This window comes from Mastigoproctus giganteus, chromosome 3, assembly GCF_048544385.1.
Source record: "Mastigoproctus giganteus isolate SK-2022 chromosome 3, ASM4854438v1, whole genome shotgun sequence".
Classification (NCBI taxonomy): domain Eukaryota; kingdom Metazoa; phylum Arthropoda; class Arachnida; order Uropygi; family Thelyphonidae; genus Mastigoproctus; species Mastigoproctus giganteus.
The window spans coordinates 129,057,273-129,075,935 of record NC_143577.1 but is presented as its reverse complement, the minus strand read 5'-3'; the positions used below and the strand labels follow the sequence as shown (position 1 = coordinate 129,075,935).

Genomic DNA, 18,663 nt, shown 5'->3' with positions numbered 1-18,663 from the left:
TATATATCATTGACAAGACTCCATGACCTACCCTGGCAGCCCATCTGCACAGCTCAACAAACTTCATATTTGACTGCACAATTACTGCCAGGTCTTTTCCACTTCCCTGAGTGTAGTACCACACAGTTGGTACATTTCTCTTTGGTTATTGCTACCCATATGCAGTACTTTGCATTTGTCAATGTTAAACTTCAGTTGCCACTTCTCAGCCCATTTTCCCAACTTATCTAAATCCAGTTGGAGTAGCATACTGTCATTACTGTCGTGAACAACCCTACCAACCTTTGTATCATCTGCAAACTTAGACATTAAACCTGATATACCTTCATCAATATCATTGAAAATATGCAAAACAATAATGGACCCAACACCGAACCCTGGGGAACTCAACTAATAACATTTGTCCATGAAGAGCAGCGTCCATTGATTACCACTCTTTGTTGTCTCCCACTCAACCATCCCTTTATCCATTGTAGCAGCTTACCCTTGATGCCATACCTCTCCAATTTGTACAGCAGTCTTCCATGTGCAATAGTATCAAAAGCTTTCCTGAAATCCAAGTATATGATATCAAAATTATTTTTGGCATTCAGTTCCTTTGTGACCACATCATAGTAACCAATCAAATTGGTCAGACAAGACCTCCTTTTAACAAACCCATGCTCTGTCTTAACTATTACTGCAGTCTTCTCTAGATGATCCTGCAATGCTTCTTTAACCAGTGATTCCATTATTTTCCCCGGAACACAAGTTTGAATGGTATAATCAGTTCAAAGATGTTCACAATGACCCAAGAAGTGGGCATCTGTCAACCTCTCTAAAGGAGGATAGATTTTGAAAGATTTGGAAATCGTGGCATGAAATCATTGTTTGACCCTCAGAATGATGGCTAATTCATTGGATATGAATAAGGAGAAGATTCATCAAATTTTATGCTGCACAAATTTTATGCTGCACAGTCTCATGGATGAGAAGAAGCAACGAAGTGTGTAATCATGCAAAGACTTGATTCAGACTTGTTAAGATAATCCTAATTTCCTTAACTATATTGTCACTAGAGATGAATGTTGGATGTGTGTCAGTATCATCCAGAGGCAAAGTGTCAGAGCATGCATTGGACTTCAAAATCATCACCAAGTCACAAAAAAGTTTTGTTTACAGAAGTACAGGAACAAGGTGATGTTGATCATGTTTTTCAACAAACAGGGCATGATTCACAAGGAATTTCATCGAAGGGGGGAGAGAGAGTCAATGCTGCATTCTGTGTACAGGTGTTTCAAAGACTTCTGAATTGCATATCCTGGGAAGGCCACAATTTCAGCAGAAAGGCGGCTGGTTCTTGTTGCATGGCAATGCCACATCTTGTGAAGACATTTCTGAAGAAATGCAGCATTGTACAGATCAACCATCCACCCTACTATCTTGATCTAGCACCAGTGGATTTCTTCATCCCCCCCCCCCCCCAGGGTGAAAACTGTCCTTCAAATGAAAGTGATTTCAGGATGTTGAGGGTATAATGAAAAATGTAACTGCTGAATTGAAGGTCATCCCCTCATTGACTCTTTTAAGAAACTTTTAGAATGGTGCAGTGTGTGCATTTAGTCAGGTGGTGATTACTTTGAATAAAAATAAAACCATTTTTGAGTTGTTTCTCTTTGTGTCCTTTTTTTACTATACCAGTCCGTGAATTTCATTGCTACACGTAGTACATTAAATTTAAAAAGTGCAGCTATGGGATGATGTGCGAAAATTTGCTTCCAGCCAGAGAGTAACTGCTTGTAAGAACAAACTGTCATCTGGTGCTGTGGAAATGGATAGATTTAATAAATTTAAGGAAGAGTTATGCAGATTATTAGGCAGAATGAACATATTATGGTTTGTAGTTTTTTGCTGTATTGCATCATATATCACTATTAATACTGAAACTAATACTAATTACCTATTTCTGTGGTATGATTGTTAATTTATATGCAAAGGTATATTTCTGTCTTAATGCATACTTGGCAAAATAGTCTTAACCATAAATCTGCAGGCTGATTGGTGCTAACCCAACCATCACAGGTATGATGACTTTGGTTGTGATCATTGTCCTTCTGTGAAAACTATGTAATCCTTTTGATCCAAAGAAAGAACTTTGAAATACCACTAAGAAACATTAGTATCTTTGTTATGTATGCTTATACTACTGCAGAATATATTCAGTTTTTCTTCGTACTTTTGAGTTTGCATTAAAGAAAATAAAAACAGCTTGCTTTTTATTGAACTTTGGTTATTAAACCTGGTTGTAGTTATCACTAGATGCAGACTCTGTGGCCTGAGTTTACAGAATTTTGAAGTTTTGTGAAATGAACACTGTTCATCGTTGTCATCATCGGCGTTCAGTCAAAGGCAAGTCCAAACACGCAGCTCAACAACCATTAATCCATATTCCCATCTGCTCAGCCTTCCTCTTCATCTCCCATATTTGGCACCCACTCTCAGTTCATCAATCGTACTTTTACTCAATCTCCCTCTGAGCCACTTCCCTTCACTTAGCAACACATATCCAGCCCAATTTCTCTTCTTCTTTCTGGTTATTTTAGTCAAACATCTCTTCTCACCCACCCTTCTCAAAATCTAGTCATTTTTCACTTGGTCAATCCACCTTATCTTTTTTCATCCTCTTTCTCCATACCTACATCTCACAACTTTTTCTATTCTCAGTGTTGACATCTCTGCTCCATAAATCCCGAATATATTCAGTAATTTAACTAGTCTGTTCAATCAAATGCCTTCTCCAAATCTATAAAATTTCTTCATTCACTTCTAGATGTCTTTCTTTTATTTCTCATCACGGCTATTCCATCATCCACCCGCCAAAAAAAATCATCCTTCTCACGTTTTCCTCCATCCTTCTATTTAATTTTCTTCATATTGTCTTTGATGTGCAACGTCAAAGTTTTAGTTCTTAAATCTTAACTAACAGGAGAGATTGCTTCTACAGGGATGGGATACACTTAAATAGAAAGGGTGCAAGAATATTTGCTGATGCTATCGAGGCAGTGTTAGGTGGGTTGGAAAACTGCTAGCTTGGGGGGAGACAAAGACGAATAGATTAACAGTAGCCACTGGTAGAGGTGAAAGACATTCTTGCACTGCTTCTATTGGAATGAGCAGAAGCCTGAAAAACAAGATGCAGGATATTTCAGAGACTGCTGGGAGTCATTGCGGTACAAGTAAACACATGGGTTGTGTTAGGGTAGCGAAGAATAGAAATAGGTGCATGTATACTTGCGTGTACACCAATGCTAGGAGTTTAGTAAATAAATTTGATGAATTTGAGGTATTGCTCAAAACATCAAAGGCAGATATTGTTGGGATATCAGAGACGTGGTGTCACACAGATATAAGGAATGCAGAACTGGAATTTGGGGAGTACAACGTCTACAGAAAGGATAGACTGGATAGGAAGGGAGGAGGGGTTATGCTATTAGTTAAGAAATACATAAAATCCAAGGAAGTGAAGCCAGTGGACATCGCTGGACAGTGCAGTGTCGAGTCAGTTTGGTGTGACATAAGCATTGGGAGATCAAAGTTGAGAGTAGGAGTGTGCTATAGGCCTGATGACTCTGATGAGTATAATAGGAAACTGTACAGGGAAATAGAGTGGGCCAGTAAATCAGAGAGTCTTATAATGGGAGATTTTAATTTCCCAGATATTGACTGGAATTTGGGGGCTGGTCACTCACACACTAGCAAGGCTTTTGTGGATTTATTGGATGATTGTTTTCTACATCAGCATGTTCGGGAGGCAATTAGAGGGAGGAATACTCTTGATTTGATTATCAGCAGTGATTCTTCATGCATTAAGAATCTGCAGATAAATGAACCACTAGGTGGCAGTATCACAGTGTGCTGAAGTGGGATTTACTCAAAGAGGTAACTACCATTAGGGGTAAAGGGAAGGGTTATTGCTTCCGTAAAGGCGACTGACTACGATGGACTGAGACAGTATATAAATTCTATACAGTGGGACCAACTGATGATGTTACCAACAGCAAATGCAAAATGGGAAGCATTCAAAGAACTTATCTTGGAAGCTACTAGGCTTTACATACCAACCAAGAAATATTGTTCAAGGTTTAGGCCTAAATGGATGTCAGATGAACTGATGAGGCATATGGCAGAGAAGGAACATGCATGGGATACATACAAATTAACACATGACACAGAAGCCTGTGATAGATACAAGTTGATCTGTAACCAAGTTACAAAGGAGGTTAGGCAGGCGAAGGCAGATTACGAGAAATCTTTGGCAAGGGATGCAAAGAAAAACAGCAAAGAGTTCTTTACTTATGTAAACTCTGGAAGGAAGGGGATGAATCAGATTGGACCACTTGATATTGATGGGTCAACTGTTGATGATCCTGCTCAGGTAGCTAACAAACTAAATGAATATTTTGCATCTACATTCACACATGAGGAGTTATTTAGCGAGGGGAAAGCCAGAGGTGTATTCAACTCTAGCAGTAAGCTAGAGAATCTTGTAATAACTGAGAATAAAGTGGAGGAGAAATTGTTGAAGATAAACACAATAAAGGCACCCGGGGTGGATGGGATCTATCCAGTTATATTAAAGGAGGCAGCAGAGGAAGTAAGCAAACCCTTAGCCATAATTATGAGAGCTTCCTTGGACTCCGGGGAGGTACCCACAGACTGGAGATGTGCAAATGTGACCCCAATTCACAAAGGAGGATCAAAGGCTGACACAAGTAATTATAGACCTGTGAGTTTAACTTCTGTTCCAGGAAAATTAATGGAGGCATTAGTTAAAGAAGCACTGCAGGATCATTTAGACAAGACTTCAGTTATAGCTCGGACACAGCATGGTTTTGTTAAGGGGAAGTCTTGCCTGACCAATTTGATTGGATACTATGATGCAGTCACAAAGGAACTGGATGCAGGGAATAACTTTGATATTATATACTTGGATCTTAGAAAGGCTTTTGATACTGTTGCACATGGAAGACTGCTGCACAAATTGGAGCAGTGTGACATTGGAAGCAAATTGCTGCTGTGGATAAAGGGGTGGCTGAGGGGGAGAAGACAGAGAGTGGTAATCAATGGACACTGCTCGTCGTGGACTAATGTTAGGGGCTTAGTGTTTGGTCCATTATTGTTTTCTGTATTCATAAATGATGTTGATGATGGTATATCATGCTTAATGTCGAAGTTTGCAGACGATACAAAGGTAGGCAGGGTTGTCAAGGACACTACTGATACTATGCTGCTGCAACAGGATCTGGAAAGGTTGAGCAGATGGGCTGAGAGGTGGCAAATGAAGTTTAACATTGACAAATGTAAAGTACTACACATGGGAAACAGCAACCCCAGTGCAACGTGTCAACTCTGTGGTACTACACTGACAGTGGTAGAGAATGAAAGGGACCTGGGGGTGGTTGTACAGGCAGATATGAAGTTCTCTGAATAGTGCAGACGGGCTGCAAGAGTAGCTCATGGTGTATTGTCAATGATATATAGGAATTTTTCTAGCAGGGATAAGGAGGTGATTATTCCCTTGTATAAGGCAATGGTCAGGCCACACCTAGAGTACTGTATACAGGTCTGGAGGCCTCATTTCAAGAAGGATGTAGAGCTGCTGGAACGAGTACAGAGAAGGGCAACAAGATTAGTGAATAGAACAAAGGGGTGCTCTTACGAAGAAAGGCTTAAGTTTTGCAAATTACAGTGTCTGGAGACTAGGGACCAGCGAGGTGATCTGATAGAGGTGTATAATGCCTTGAATGGTTTGAGCATGCTCCATGCTGATGTGATTCTTCCTCTCGCTCAGAATAATCACCTGAGAGGGAATAAATTCAAATTGAGGAATGACAGATGTAGGATAGACATGCGGCAATTTGCCTTTAGCCAGCGGGTGGTTGGTTGGTGGAACAGAATTCCATCTCTTGTTGTGGAAGTTGATAGCCTAAATAAGTTTAAGGCTCAGCTGGACAGGTATTTTGAACGAACAGAGGGGTGAAGTGGAAGTGGTTTTTTTTTTTTTTTTTATTTGGCTGATGCTGCATAATCTTGCTTTCTTGCATCAAATGCCTCTACTAATGCTAATGCTAATCTTTACTTTCTCTGAAAATGTCTCCCTAGGTATCATTACTGTTTACTACCTGTTTATAATTATATTGCACTAACAGAAAAGCCCCAATAAATTGGAACTGCAAATTGTTATTGTTTTGTAGTGTTGTGATCAGAATGGTGCAACCTCCAGAGATGTGCTCCTCTGTTCACGCCTCATGAAATTTCTGTTCAAACAGAAAAATTTGAGCTCCTAAAAACATGAATCGGCCTACAATTTTGCTGTATTCACAATATAACGCGTGATATTGTAGCTGATTCATGTTTTCAGGACACACACAGTGTGTCTCCGACCAATATAACTACAGTAAATGGGAAATATAGCTCTTACACATTTGACATTTGACTTTTTTAAGCTTCGTAAACTTGTATGTATTGCTGCGCAGGTCACTACAGTCAGCTAGATGCTGAGTTTTGCGTTCACCTGGTGTTACTTGCAGAAGAAATCGCTTACCAGCCAACTCGAAAATTGTGTTATACTCGCATTGTTCCCTAATATATTAATTACGATGGAGCAAATTCGCATTGCAAAAATGCATTGTATAGTCAAGTTTAAATCTAATTCCATGCTTGAACTTCTGTAGACTGTAATTTTCAGGAAATATGTACGAAGGAAAGTTTTTCCAGAAAACGGCAGTTGAATGAATAAACAAGGAAGATGAAAAGTTGGTTTTGCGAGTTTGAAGTTGGACAGTAAATGGATGTTGGCTGGTGGTGGCACGTGTTTGGAGTTTTGAAAGAGAGTGGGAGTTATAGAAGCCGATTCAGAAAAACAATGCCCATGGAAGTATCTGTAGAAAATGCATGCAGCGGAAACAGTTCATCTATGAGACAGCAAGTGGAGAGACTCTGTTAGAAGAGGAGTCATTAATTAACCTAACTGCCCTCTTCTGAATAGAATCTAGAAGCCTGAGAGAGGTTTTGGAGACATGGCCCCAGATTTGGGAACAATATTCCATGGTAGGACGGATTTGCGATTTGTACAGAGTGAATAGCTGTTTGGAAGAAGAGTAATGCCGAGAGTGATTTTGCATTCTTGTAATGCCAAACAATATGAGGTTGGCAATAGCCATAAGATAGAGGCTCCATTGGAAAAGGGATAATCTCCTGACAGTTTGGACAGTATTCAAAGAACTAGTGACAGTAGTGACATCGAAGGGAGGGGAGTAGGTGAATGAGAGCAAGTAAGATACTAAATAAATTTCCAGAAATGAAATGTTGACAGAATTTGAAACTGTGTCGAGGCCTTCACTGTGAAGAAAACATTCCCAAATATAATGGCATGAAAAACAAATAAGTAATTAAAGTTTTCTAATAAAATATGAAATAAAAATTAATGATTTTAGAGGTTTTGTCAGACAGTTTATCTTTAAAATCAAGTGAAATTCCCTTTTCATTTAAAAAAAACCAGAAATATCCTTGAAACCATTGCGATTGGCAGTGCTGAAGCTGAACGAGCTTTCAGTGTAATGAATAATATTGTAACAATGAATAGTAATATTGTATTGAAAATTAAGCTAAGCTATACATACGATCTAGTTATTACATTACAACACATAAGGACTCCTTAAAAAATCAAGAGTAATATTGTAACAATAAAAATAATATCTCTGACAATTAAACACGTTGCAGATATGATGACCATATATCTGAATGGAAAACCATAGCTTCAATTTGATCCAGATCATTACGGTAATTCTTTCCTCCATAATCATTTCTCAGCTAATCAGCAAAGCAGAAGATTGACAACAAACATTAATAAAGAAGTAAATTCTATATGGCAACTTTTAAAATAAATTTTTCTCGAATATTTGTGTACCTTTTCTAAAATATTTTATTTTTGGTGTAATATTTGTTTTTATATTGTAGAACATTTTGTGATAGTTTTTATGTTATTTGTGATTTGGGAATTATTTCATGTTATTTTTTATTTGTAGTATTAAAATTTTATCATGAAAAAAATGTATACATTATATTTCCCTAGTTGTAAAAAAAAAAAAAAAAAAAAACATCCTTTGCATTTCTTTTAGGTATTCTGATTTGTATATATTGATTATGAAATAAAAGAGCTTTTGTATTGTAAATTGATACTTATTGATCAGTCACAAATTTCCATAATTTCTGGAAGGCAAGATAGAATGGATTTATGATAACTAAAGTAAGATACATATCCTTGTGAATGCAACATATCAAAATGTCTCCGGAAAACAGCGTTGATTGAGGTACCCAATCTTTACTTAACAATGGAACGTAACAAAAATGCAAGACAAAAAAAGAAATTGACAAATATTTGTCAATTTCTTTTTTCGTCTCACAAATATTTGTATTGTTGCAATCACACTTACTGCAGTAGTAACTGCAGGAAGTATTATTGTGATGTCATACTATTCAAAAATTCTAAAATGTTAGAATTCGAGGTATCGTACCGGTCATGAAAAATGTGTCTCGTGCTCTAATCACACTACTAGTGATTGCTCACCACAGACTAGTGGTTTGCGCATGGGAAGTGCCTCTGTGGATGCCGTGGATAATTTGACTTCCGTTACTGATCAGATTTACTTGGGTCCCCGAGTACCAATCAATAGTGACCTAGCAATTTTTGTCCCATATATAGAGAGCTCTTTCTCAGTGAATAAGTTATATTTATTTTCGAGTGTCTTTTCTTTCTGTTTTACTCAAGTGATTCTTTACTTAAAACTTTCAAGTAGGAATCCAGAAAAGAAATTCACCTTTCGGGATAACCAAAAATGGTGAAGAGACTACAATCAGGAGACCTACTGGTTGAAACAGCCACCACCAAACATTCTGAGTGGCTATTAAAGACAAAAACATTTGGTGGGTTGCCAGTATCTGTTACTCCCCACAATACTTTAAATTCATTGAAAGGCATCATCATCACAGAGTGGGACCTACTTTCAGTGACTGAGGAAGAATTAGACCAAGAACTTAGTAATCAGAAGGTAATCAGTGTGAAGCGCATAATGATTAAAAAAGATGGAAATCTCGTACCAACCTGATCCATCATTTTAACATTCGTCAACAAGCACACTTCATGCACGATGGCGCTCCCACACATTTCAGCCACCTAGCCCACAATTACCTGAATCGAAGGTTTCCTGGTCGGTGGATAAGTAGAGGTGGACCAATTCCGGAAAATGTGTCTGTTGGGTTGGAGGTTGAGAAGACGAAAGAAGATATTTGTTGATATTGGACTTGAACTTCTGTAGATTGTAATTTTCAGGAAATACGTATGAAGGAAGGTTGTTCCAGAAAACGGCAGTTGAATGAATAAATGAGGAAGGTGAAAAGTTGGTTCTGTGGGTTTGAAGTTGGACAGCAAATGGATGTTGGCTGGTGGCGGCACGTGTTTGGACTGTTTTGAAAGAAAGAGCGGGAATTATAGAAGCCAATTCAGAAGAACAGTGCCCATGGCACTGTTCTTCTGAATTGGCTTCTATAATTGGCTTCTGAAATTGGCTTCTGAAGTATCTATAGAAGAGTCATGCAGCAGAAACAGTGCGTCTATGAGACAGCGAGTGGAGAGACTCTGTTAGAGATGAATCATTAATTAACCGAACTGCCCTCTTCTGAATGGAATCAAGAAGCCTGAGAGAGTTTTTGGGGGCACCACCCCAGATGTGGGAACAATATTCCATGGCAGGGCGGATTTGCGATTTATACAGAGTGAGCAGCTGTTTGGGAGAAAAGTAACGCCGAGAGCGAAAGAGAAAACCAAGTTTTTTAGATGCAGAGGAAGCAATATTTGTAATGTGCTTGTGCCAAGAGAGATTAGAAGTCAGGGTAATCCCCAAAAGAGATATATCATTTTGCCTAGAAATCGGAGTGTCACTAAAGATAAGCATAGGAGCAGAAGAATCCTTTTTGCGAGATATAAGACAAGATTGAGTTTTAGAAGGGTTGAAATCAACTAAGTTGTCTTTGCCCCACTGGAGAATTACCCGAAGATTGGCATTTAAGGAATTGGCAGCAGATTTTCGAGAACTTAAAGCTGATTGAGCTGGACAAGGTTTCTCAAAATGGAAAGTTGAATGCATGTGCTATCATCGGCAAAACTATGGATAGGATTTCCAGTCAATGGAAGAAGGTCATTGATATACAAGAGGAAAAGAGTGGGGGAAAGAACTGAACCTTGGGGGACACCGGCATTAGTGGAGAAGTTAGAAGACAGAGAGCCATCTACCATCACCCTCAGTGAGCGATCAGAGAGAAAACTGGATAACCAATTACTAAAAACAGTTGGCAAACCATAAGATGGAAGCTTGTTTAGAAGACCTTTATGCCAAACACGATCAAAAGCCTTTGAGATGTCAAGAGCAACTACTTGTGTTTCACCGAACCTTTCCATTGAATTAGTCCATAAATGGGTAACATAAGCCAGAATATCACCAGTGGATCGACACTGACGGAATCCATACTGGCGATCGTTGATCAGACGGAAAGTTTCTAGGTAGTTTAAGAGTTGGCGGTTAATTGATTTCTCCATTACTTTAGAAAGAGTAGAAGTAATTGCAATGGGACGATAATTGGATGGGAGGGATTTGTCACCCTTTTTAGGAACTGGCTGGATATGAGCAAATTTCCAAGCAGAAGGAAAAACACCTTTGGAATAAGAAAGTGAAAAAAGGCGGCAAAGAATAGGAGTAAGTTCAGGAGCACAGGTTTTGAGAACAAGTGGAGAAATACCATCAGGACCTGGAGCTTTCTTAGCATCAAGATTCATCAAAATCCTTCTGATATCCTTTTGACGGAAGACCACAGGAGGCATTGAATGGAGTGTGTTAGGAATGGTGGGAGGTGTTTTACCAAGATCATTAATACATGAGCTCAAAGAAAAATGGGATGCTAGCAGGTCAGCTTTATCCTTGGCTGAAGTGACAACAGAACCATCTAGTTTGGACAGAGGTGGGAGCAGAGATGGGCAAAAGTTGCGGCCAATAGCTTTGGCAAGAGACCAGAATGCTCGGCTACCATTAGGGCAAGAAGCAAGTTTTCTACTCTTAGCCTGTTCAAACTCTAGTTTGGACTGATTAATAACTGCTTTACAATTGTTGCGAGCTTTGGTGTTGGCAGAAAATGAAACTGAAGAATTAGAAACAAGCCAATTACGATATGCAACGTTCTTCTCTTGGACAGCCTTAGCACATTTATTGGAAAACCAAGGTTTAGATAAAGGACGAGATTTTAAAGTGGAGTGTGGGATAAAGGATTCCATTCCTGCAAGAATAATTTCACTGACACGATCTGAGCAAACGTTGACATCAGAAGTTTTGAAACAGTAATCAGACCAAGGAAAAGAAGAAAAGAAGTCTCGCAGGTCATCCCATTTTGCATTCTTGTAATGCCAAACAATACGAGGTTGGGAATAGCCATGAGATAAAGGTTCCAATGGAGAAGAGGCAATCACCAAGTTGTGATCTGAAGTGCCTAAACGACCTCTCACTTCAACCTTGTACTTAGAAGGGTTGTTTGTGAGAAAAAGATCAAGCATATTGGCTGTATGATTAGGATTGTCCGGTATTCTTGTAGGTAAATGAACAATCTGTGCTAGGTCATTAGTAATTGCAAAAGCCTCAGCATCTCGACCTGCTGGGTCGGTGTGACTAGAAAACGGAAGCCAGCTGGAGTTGTGAACGTTAAAATCACCAAGGAAAATTACCTCACTGTTAGGAAAGTTGGACTGGAGAAAGTCAAGTTGCAAAGAGAGGAAGTCAAAGAGCTCCAAGTGATTAGTGGAGTTGGGAGAACGGTAGAGACAACAGATGAATTTTACACAATGAGGTAGAGAGATTTTAAGCCAGAGAAGATCAAAGAGAGGAGATTCCAAATTGCCAAGTCACTGACAGGGAATATCAGAACGGACATATGCACAAGTACCACCTTTGAGGCGAAAGGAATCATACAGCAAATAATGTGGACATCTGAGATGAGCAGTAGTTGAATCAACTGATAACTGAGATTCAGTCAGAAAAAGTACATGGGGTTTGGAAGACTGCAAGTGGAAATGGACATCGTTGAGATTAGAATTGAGACCACGTATATTTGTGAAATTAATTAGGAAGTCCTTGGGAGGTTTAGATCTTTTCGCAGATAAGCTTGCTCTATTATTTTCACAATTCATGGTGTATTCAATAATAAGAAAAAGTGGGTGGGACATGCTGTATGAAGTAATGAAATTTTTGGATATGGCGTACATGTGGTAAGAATATACCCAGATCCTTGACATAACGTGGCCTCGACAATGCTCCCCGCATACACACTACTCGGACTCCCTCCAGTCACTATCTGGCAGAGTAGAGGCCTCAAGATTATACACTAGCTGATTCGGAAGCTTCCTAGAGAGTTACCAATAGGATCAGTCCGGTGTACTAACTAGCGGCCGGCCTGCGAACACCGTTTTAGAGCTGTACCCTCAAAATGTAAGGAATATTGGATCTCGCCACGACATTCATCATAACCTCAAAAATCATCAATCATACTGCATGATGGAAGAGATAGGGAAGGGTTGGCCGGAACTTAGCTCTAGAGACTAAACATGGGTTCCACCACTTCAAGCCTCCAATAAACAAAGTGGTGGTATTTCACCGGTTGATGAGTCATCTACCACCTAGATCTTACTGCTCAAAAACCGCTTACCACATTCTCACAGTGCTTTCAGGTTCCATATAGGGATTACAAGCATGTTATGAAAACTGGTCATAAATCTTGGAAAGTAATACCAACAACAAACTTTACCAGATCATACAAAAACTAGAGTTGTGGCTGTCTGGATTCAGATGAAACAGGCGAGAAGGAGTGGTATTAACAAGACTCAGAATTGGGCATACTCATATTTTACACCTGTTTTTATTATTGGGAAAAGATCCACCCCCAGTGCACATCCTGTCAAACACAACTTACAGTTCACCACTTTCTTGTAGACTCTTTACTTATCAATTTGTTCTAGCACCTTTCGGTCATTCAGCAAATTAAATGAATCCCAGATTTTATCTCATTATCTTGGAAATCATGCAGTCATAGAAGAGCTGTTAACATACTTAAATCGTACTGGCCTATACACAAGTATATAATTAAATTGTTAAACGTTATGTGGATATAAGAAATAAACTGTGAACTGACACAATTTGACCTTAGTAGCCTTGTATCATTAAACTTAACAACATCAACAACAACAAGATTTACACTGTAGGTATCACCAAGGATGTTTCACATTCTGGCCTTTAATCAGTCATTCCAGTCACTTCATGATCGTTGTGTGCAGTTGGACATGGGAGAAAGTTACTTTGAATAAACCCAGATTAGTTTGCTCATAAATGGGATCATTATATTTTTCTAGCATCAGTCTCACGTTCCAGTTGCCACATTGTTCAGTTTCCTCTTTTCCTTCTTCAACCACTGAATCCCAGTTGTCCATAATCATGAACTAAATCAAGCAGAATCTGTCTGCTTGATCTAGCCCAGTGGTTTTCAACCTTTTTGATATGAAAATGTCTATGGCGGCACTAGAGTAAAATTGATTGGTAACGAAATTTCCTTGTAACGGTAATGATGCAAATTTATCAGTAATGAACAAAGCTGACCCTTTAGATTTTAAATGATGCAAGTTACGTAACTTTCTAAATGGTGCTTAAGATGCTAACTCAATCACTAACGTTGATTTGGTAGAGTAAGCAGCAGGTAGTAATATTATACAAGAATATTATTCAAGAAGCTGAATATTATGTGGAAGGCTTCTTATGTCTTAAGAAGCCTCTCATGTCGAAAAGGAATGAGTTCAAAAACATGGAGAATGAAAAAAAAATTCAGACTTTAATCAAATCTGCAGATTTTATTAAAGAATATTCTTCCAAGAATAGTCTTTAACACAAAACCATTTCATTGCTTAAAATTAGGGTTGAATTTGAAAGTGTCTACAGTTCTGCCCAGACACAATAAGAGGGAGTATATGGTGAGAGCCTTGTCGATTAATTAATGATGGTTGACTTTGATTCGAATTTGAGTCGATTAATTAGGGTTGAATTTGAAAGTGTCTGCAATTCTGACCAGATACGATAGAAGGGAGTATATGAGAGCCTTGTCGATCAATTCGGTCCTGGAGAGATTGTGCAAGGCTCAAGGGGTAGAATTTTTCTCAGCCTGGTCTGTGCTTGTATCCCATCCCTGTAGAAGCAGTCTCTCCTTGACAGGAGAGACTGCTTCTATAGGGATGGGATACACTTAAATAGAAAGGGTGCAAGAATATTTGCTGATGCTATCAAGGCAGAGTCAGGTGGGTCGGAAAACTGCTAGCTTGGGGGGGATACACTGACTAATAGATTAACAGTAGCCAAGTCCAAGGAAGCTCTCATAATTATGGCTAAGGGTTTGCTTACTTCCATTGCTGCCTCCTTTAATATAACTGGATAGATTCCAGGTGACTTTCTTTTGTTTATCTTCAACAATCTCTCCTCAACTTTACTCTCAGTTATTACAAGATTATCTAGCTTACTGCCAGAGTTTAATACACCTCTGGCATTCTCCTCCCTGAATAACTCCTCATATGTAAATGTAGAGACAAAATATTCATTTAGTTTGTTAGCTACTTGAGCAGGATTATCAATAATTGAACCATCGATATCAAGTAGACCAATCAGATTCATCTCCTTTCTTCTAGAGTTTACATAAGTAAAGAACTCTTTGATGTTTTTCTTTGCATCTTTGCCAACGGTTTCTCGTAATCTGCCTTTGTCTGCCTAACCTCCTAAGTGACTTGTTTACAGACCAGTTTATATCTATCATAGGCTTCTGTGTCACCTGTTAATTTATATGTATCCAATGCATTTTTCTTCTCTGCCACATGTCTAATTAGTTCATCTGACATCCATTTAGGCTTGATCTAAATGGATGTCAGATGAACTAAATCTTGAACAATATTTCTCTCCTGTCAAGGAGAGACTGCTTCTACAGGGATGGGATACACTTAAATAGAAAGGGTGCAAGAATATTTGCTGATGCTATCAAGGCAGAGTCAGGTGGGTCGGAAAACTGCTAGCTTGGGGGGGATACACTGACTAATAGATTAACAGTAGCCGCTGGCAGAGGTGAAAGTGATTAGTGATTCTTGCACTGCTTCTATTGAAATGCAATTGAGCAGCAGCCTGGAAAGCAAGGTAATGGGGATTTCCCTCACTGCTGGAAATCATAGTGGAACAAGTAAATACATGGGCTGAGTTAGGGTAACTAAGAGTAGAAAACTCTTAGTTACCCTAACTCAGCCCATGTACTTGCGTGTACACCAATTCTAGGAGTATAGTTAATAAATTTGATGACCTTGAAGTGCTAGTCAAGACATCAAAGGCAGATATTGTTGGGATATCAGAGACGTGATGTCACACAGACATAAGCAATGCAGAATTGGAATTTGGGGAGTACAATGTGTACAGAAAGGATAGACAGGACAGGAAGGGAGGAGGGGTTATGCTGATACTTAAGAAACACATAAAATCTAAGGAAGTGCATCCAATTGATGTTAGTGCACAATGCAATGTGGAGCTGTTGGGTGTGACACAAGCACTGGGAAAGGAAAAATTAGGGAAGGTGTGTGTGTGTTTTAGGCCTAAGGAATCTGATGAGTATAATGAGCAATTGTGCAGAGAAATAGTGGACAAGTAAATCATAGTGGGGGATTTTATATCCCAATCTTATACTGGGGGATTTTAATTTCCCAGAGATTGACTGGAATTTGTGGGTTAATCACTCATACATTAGCAAAGCTTTAGTAGATTTATTGTTTTCTACAGCAGCATGTTCAGGAGGTAACTAGAGGGAGTAATACTCTCGATCTGGTTATCACTAGTGATTCTTCATGCATGAAGAATCTGCATATAAAGGAACCACTAGGTGGCAGTGACCACAGTGTGCTGAAGTGGGATTTACTCAAAGAGGTAACTACCATCAGAGGTAAAGGGAAGGTTTTTGCTTTCGTAAAGGTGACTACAGTGGTCTGACACAGTGTTTAAATTCTATATGGTGGAACCAACTAATGATGTTACCAACAGCAAATTCAAAATCGAAAGCATTCAAAGAATTAATCTTGGAAGCTACTAGGCTTTTCATGCCAACTAAGAAATATTGTTCAAGATTTAGTTCATCTGACATCCATTTAGATCAAGCCTAAATGGATGTCAGATGAACTAATTAGACATGTGGCAGAGAAGAAAAATGCATTGGATACATATAAATTAACAGGTGACACAGAAGCCTATGATAGATATAAACTGGTCTGTAAACAAGTCACTTAGGAGGTTAGGCAGACAAAGGCAGATTACGAGAAACCGTTGGCAAAGATGCAAAGAAAAACATCAAAGAGTTCTTTACTTATGTAAACTCTAGAAGAAAGGAGATGAATCTGATTGGTCTACTTGATATCGATGGTTCAATTATTGATAATCCTGCTCAAGTAGCTAACAAACTAAATGAATATTTTGTCTCTACATTTACATATGAGGAGTTATTCAGGGAGGAGAATGCCAGAGGTGTATTAAACTCTGGCAGTAAGCTAGATAATCTTGTAATAACTGAGAGTAAAGTTGAGGAGAGATTGTTGAAGATAAACAAAAGAAAGTCACCTGGAATCTATCCAGTTATATTAAAGGAGGCAGCAATGGAAGTAAGCAAACCCTTAGCCATAATTATGAGAGCTTCCTTGGACTGGAGATGTGCAAATGTGATCACATTATGATCACCAGAGCACTATGGGGTATGCACCAACCAATTAGTGATACATCTCCCAAAAGTTGAATTTGAAAAAGCGATATCAGTAAAAGATATCACCTTTTATTTTGTTGAGACAAAAGTGGATTACCTGCAGTGTTCCACAAAATAAGGTTCTTTGACCAAATAAAATCTTAAAGTATTCCTTTTTGGAATAGTCCTGTTCTGGACCCTTGGTGTCCAGAACAGGACAATTCCAAAAAGGAGACTTAGCATTTGCATCCATCATAAAAACAATTGTATAACCAGCCAATCTAAACAGCACATTTTCTATGTAATTGAGAAATACTTTGACTTGACTGTCTGCATTGAGCATAAATTGAGATGAAATAAAGTTTTCCAAAAGCACATTTTCAACAGGCACAGGCAGCATAAACTCACGTTTTGTCCCATGGTGGACGCAAAACTTCACGAGGCTGAGAGACAACCTTAAAAACATAAACCAACAATTCTTGTAACCGTAATTTGAGGATCGGCTACCACCAAGGCGGCTCACATCCTAGTAATGGCTTTACCTCCAACACCTACAGTCTTAGGAAGAGAAGAAACAACTCTACATCTAAACTGAAGCCCCTTCACAACACCCCTAAAGGAGTATAATTCTTTTAAACCCAAAACTTTTATGTTGTGTTGTGCAATCATTTTAGAAAAATCCCCCATAACTGAAATAGCATGTTGGCAATTTAGCTGCAGGGTTTTAATTCTTGCTCATAACATAATTATGAGTAGTCAGTCCTAACCTTTGTAGCATATTAGGCTCTCACAAATTCAGGACATTTAACATCCCTATAGGAATGATCTGATTTTTTCTTTCTAGACCTGCAATTTGGACATACAACAATGGAATCCCTTTTAGGGCTATCTTAAAACTGGTGGCACAGATCACAACAGTGTCTAGAAGTGTTCTCTGACTGATGACAGTTTTTCGATGAGCGTCCATAAATCAAATACTTAAATCAGTGAGACGCAATTAAGAAATCCACTGTGGATGGACCAACCAACATAAACCTTACTGCTGAGCCCGATAAAAATCTTCCTGATTTGGTTTGGTTTCTCCAAAATCCAATGCATGTTATTTTTATTTTGTGATTTAATCGAATTTTGACCAAACTCTTGAATTCTTCCTCCGAAATACCATGCTCTGCCAAATTTTTATCATATATATTCTCTAAGAATTCTATATATTTCGTGATTTATATTAAACAGCAGATAATATTCTTCCACACCCAACACCTGGATAACAAGCCAATCATTTACTTCTTTATGAATATTATAAACTATTAATGTAGGATTACATTTCTTAGGCAAACCCACCGATAAATTAATTTCTTTGAATTTACTACAAGATTTAAATTTTTGAACCCAGGTATCAAGCGAATCTTGAGGCCAAGCGATCTTCTGTGCAATTTGTACTGTGATTCCTAGAGCGACTCAATTTTTCCTTGTTTTATTTCATTTCATAAGTCTTTCTGTTAATTAGCTCTACTTTTTAAAAGTATAAAAAGGGAGCCAGGAAAAGGAAAGTACCTTTTTCTTTACTCTTATTAGTTTACTAACCGTACTAACTTCTATGCTTGGCCACAAGCAGCACTGCTCCTGCCTCCTCATGGCGGGGCCCTTTTCCACTGGGTGGAAAAGCTAATCCCCCCCAGGGCGAAAAGGAGCCAATATGGATAAAGAAAATTATCCAGCAAAATTATTAGCAATGTAATGCGCATCATAAGACTTAAAAACAGACAGTCAAAAACCGGATTATCCCACTTT

General features: G+C 38.6%; 1 protein-coding gene across 1 annotated transcript in view; it reads left to right on the top strand.

Moving 5' to 3' along the window:
- Positions 1-18,663, top strand: part of LOC150088267 (centrosomal P4.1-associated protein-like) — a 452,284-nt gene that overhangs the window by 432,557 nt on the left and 1,064 nt on the right. The gene's annotated exons all lie outside the window — the stretch shown is intronic.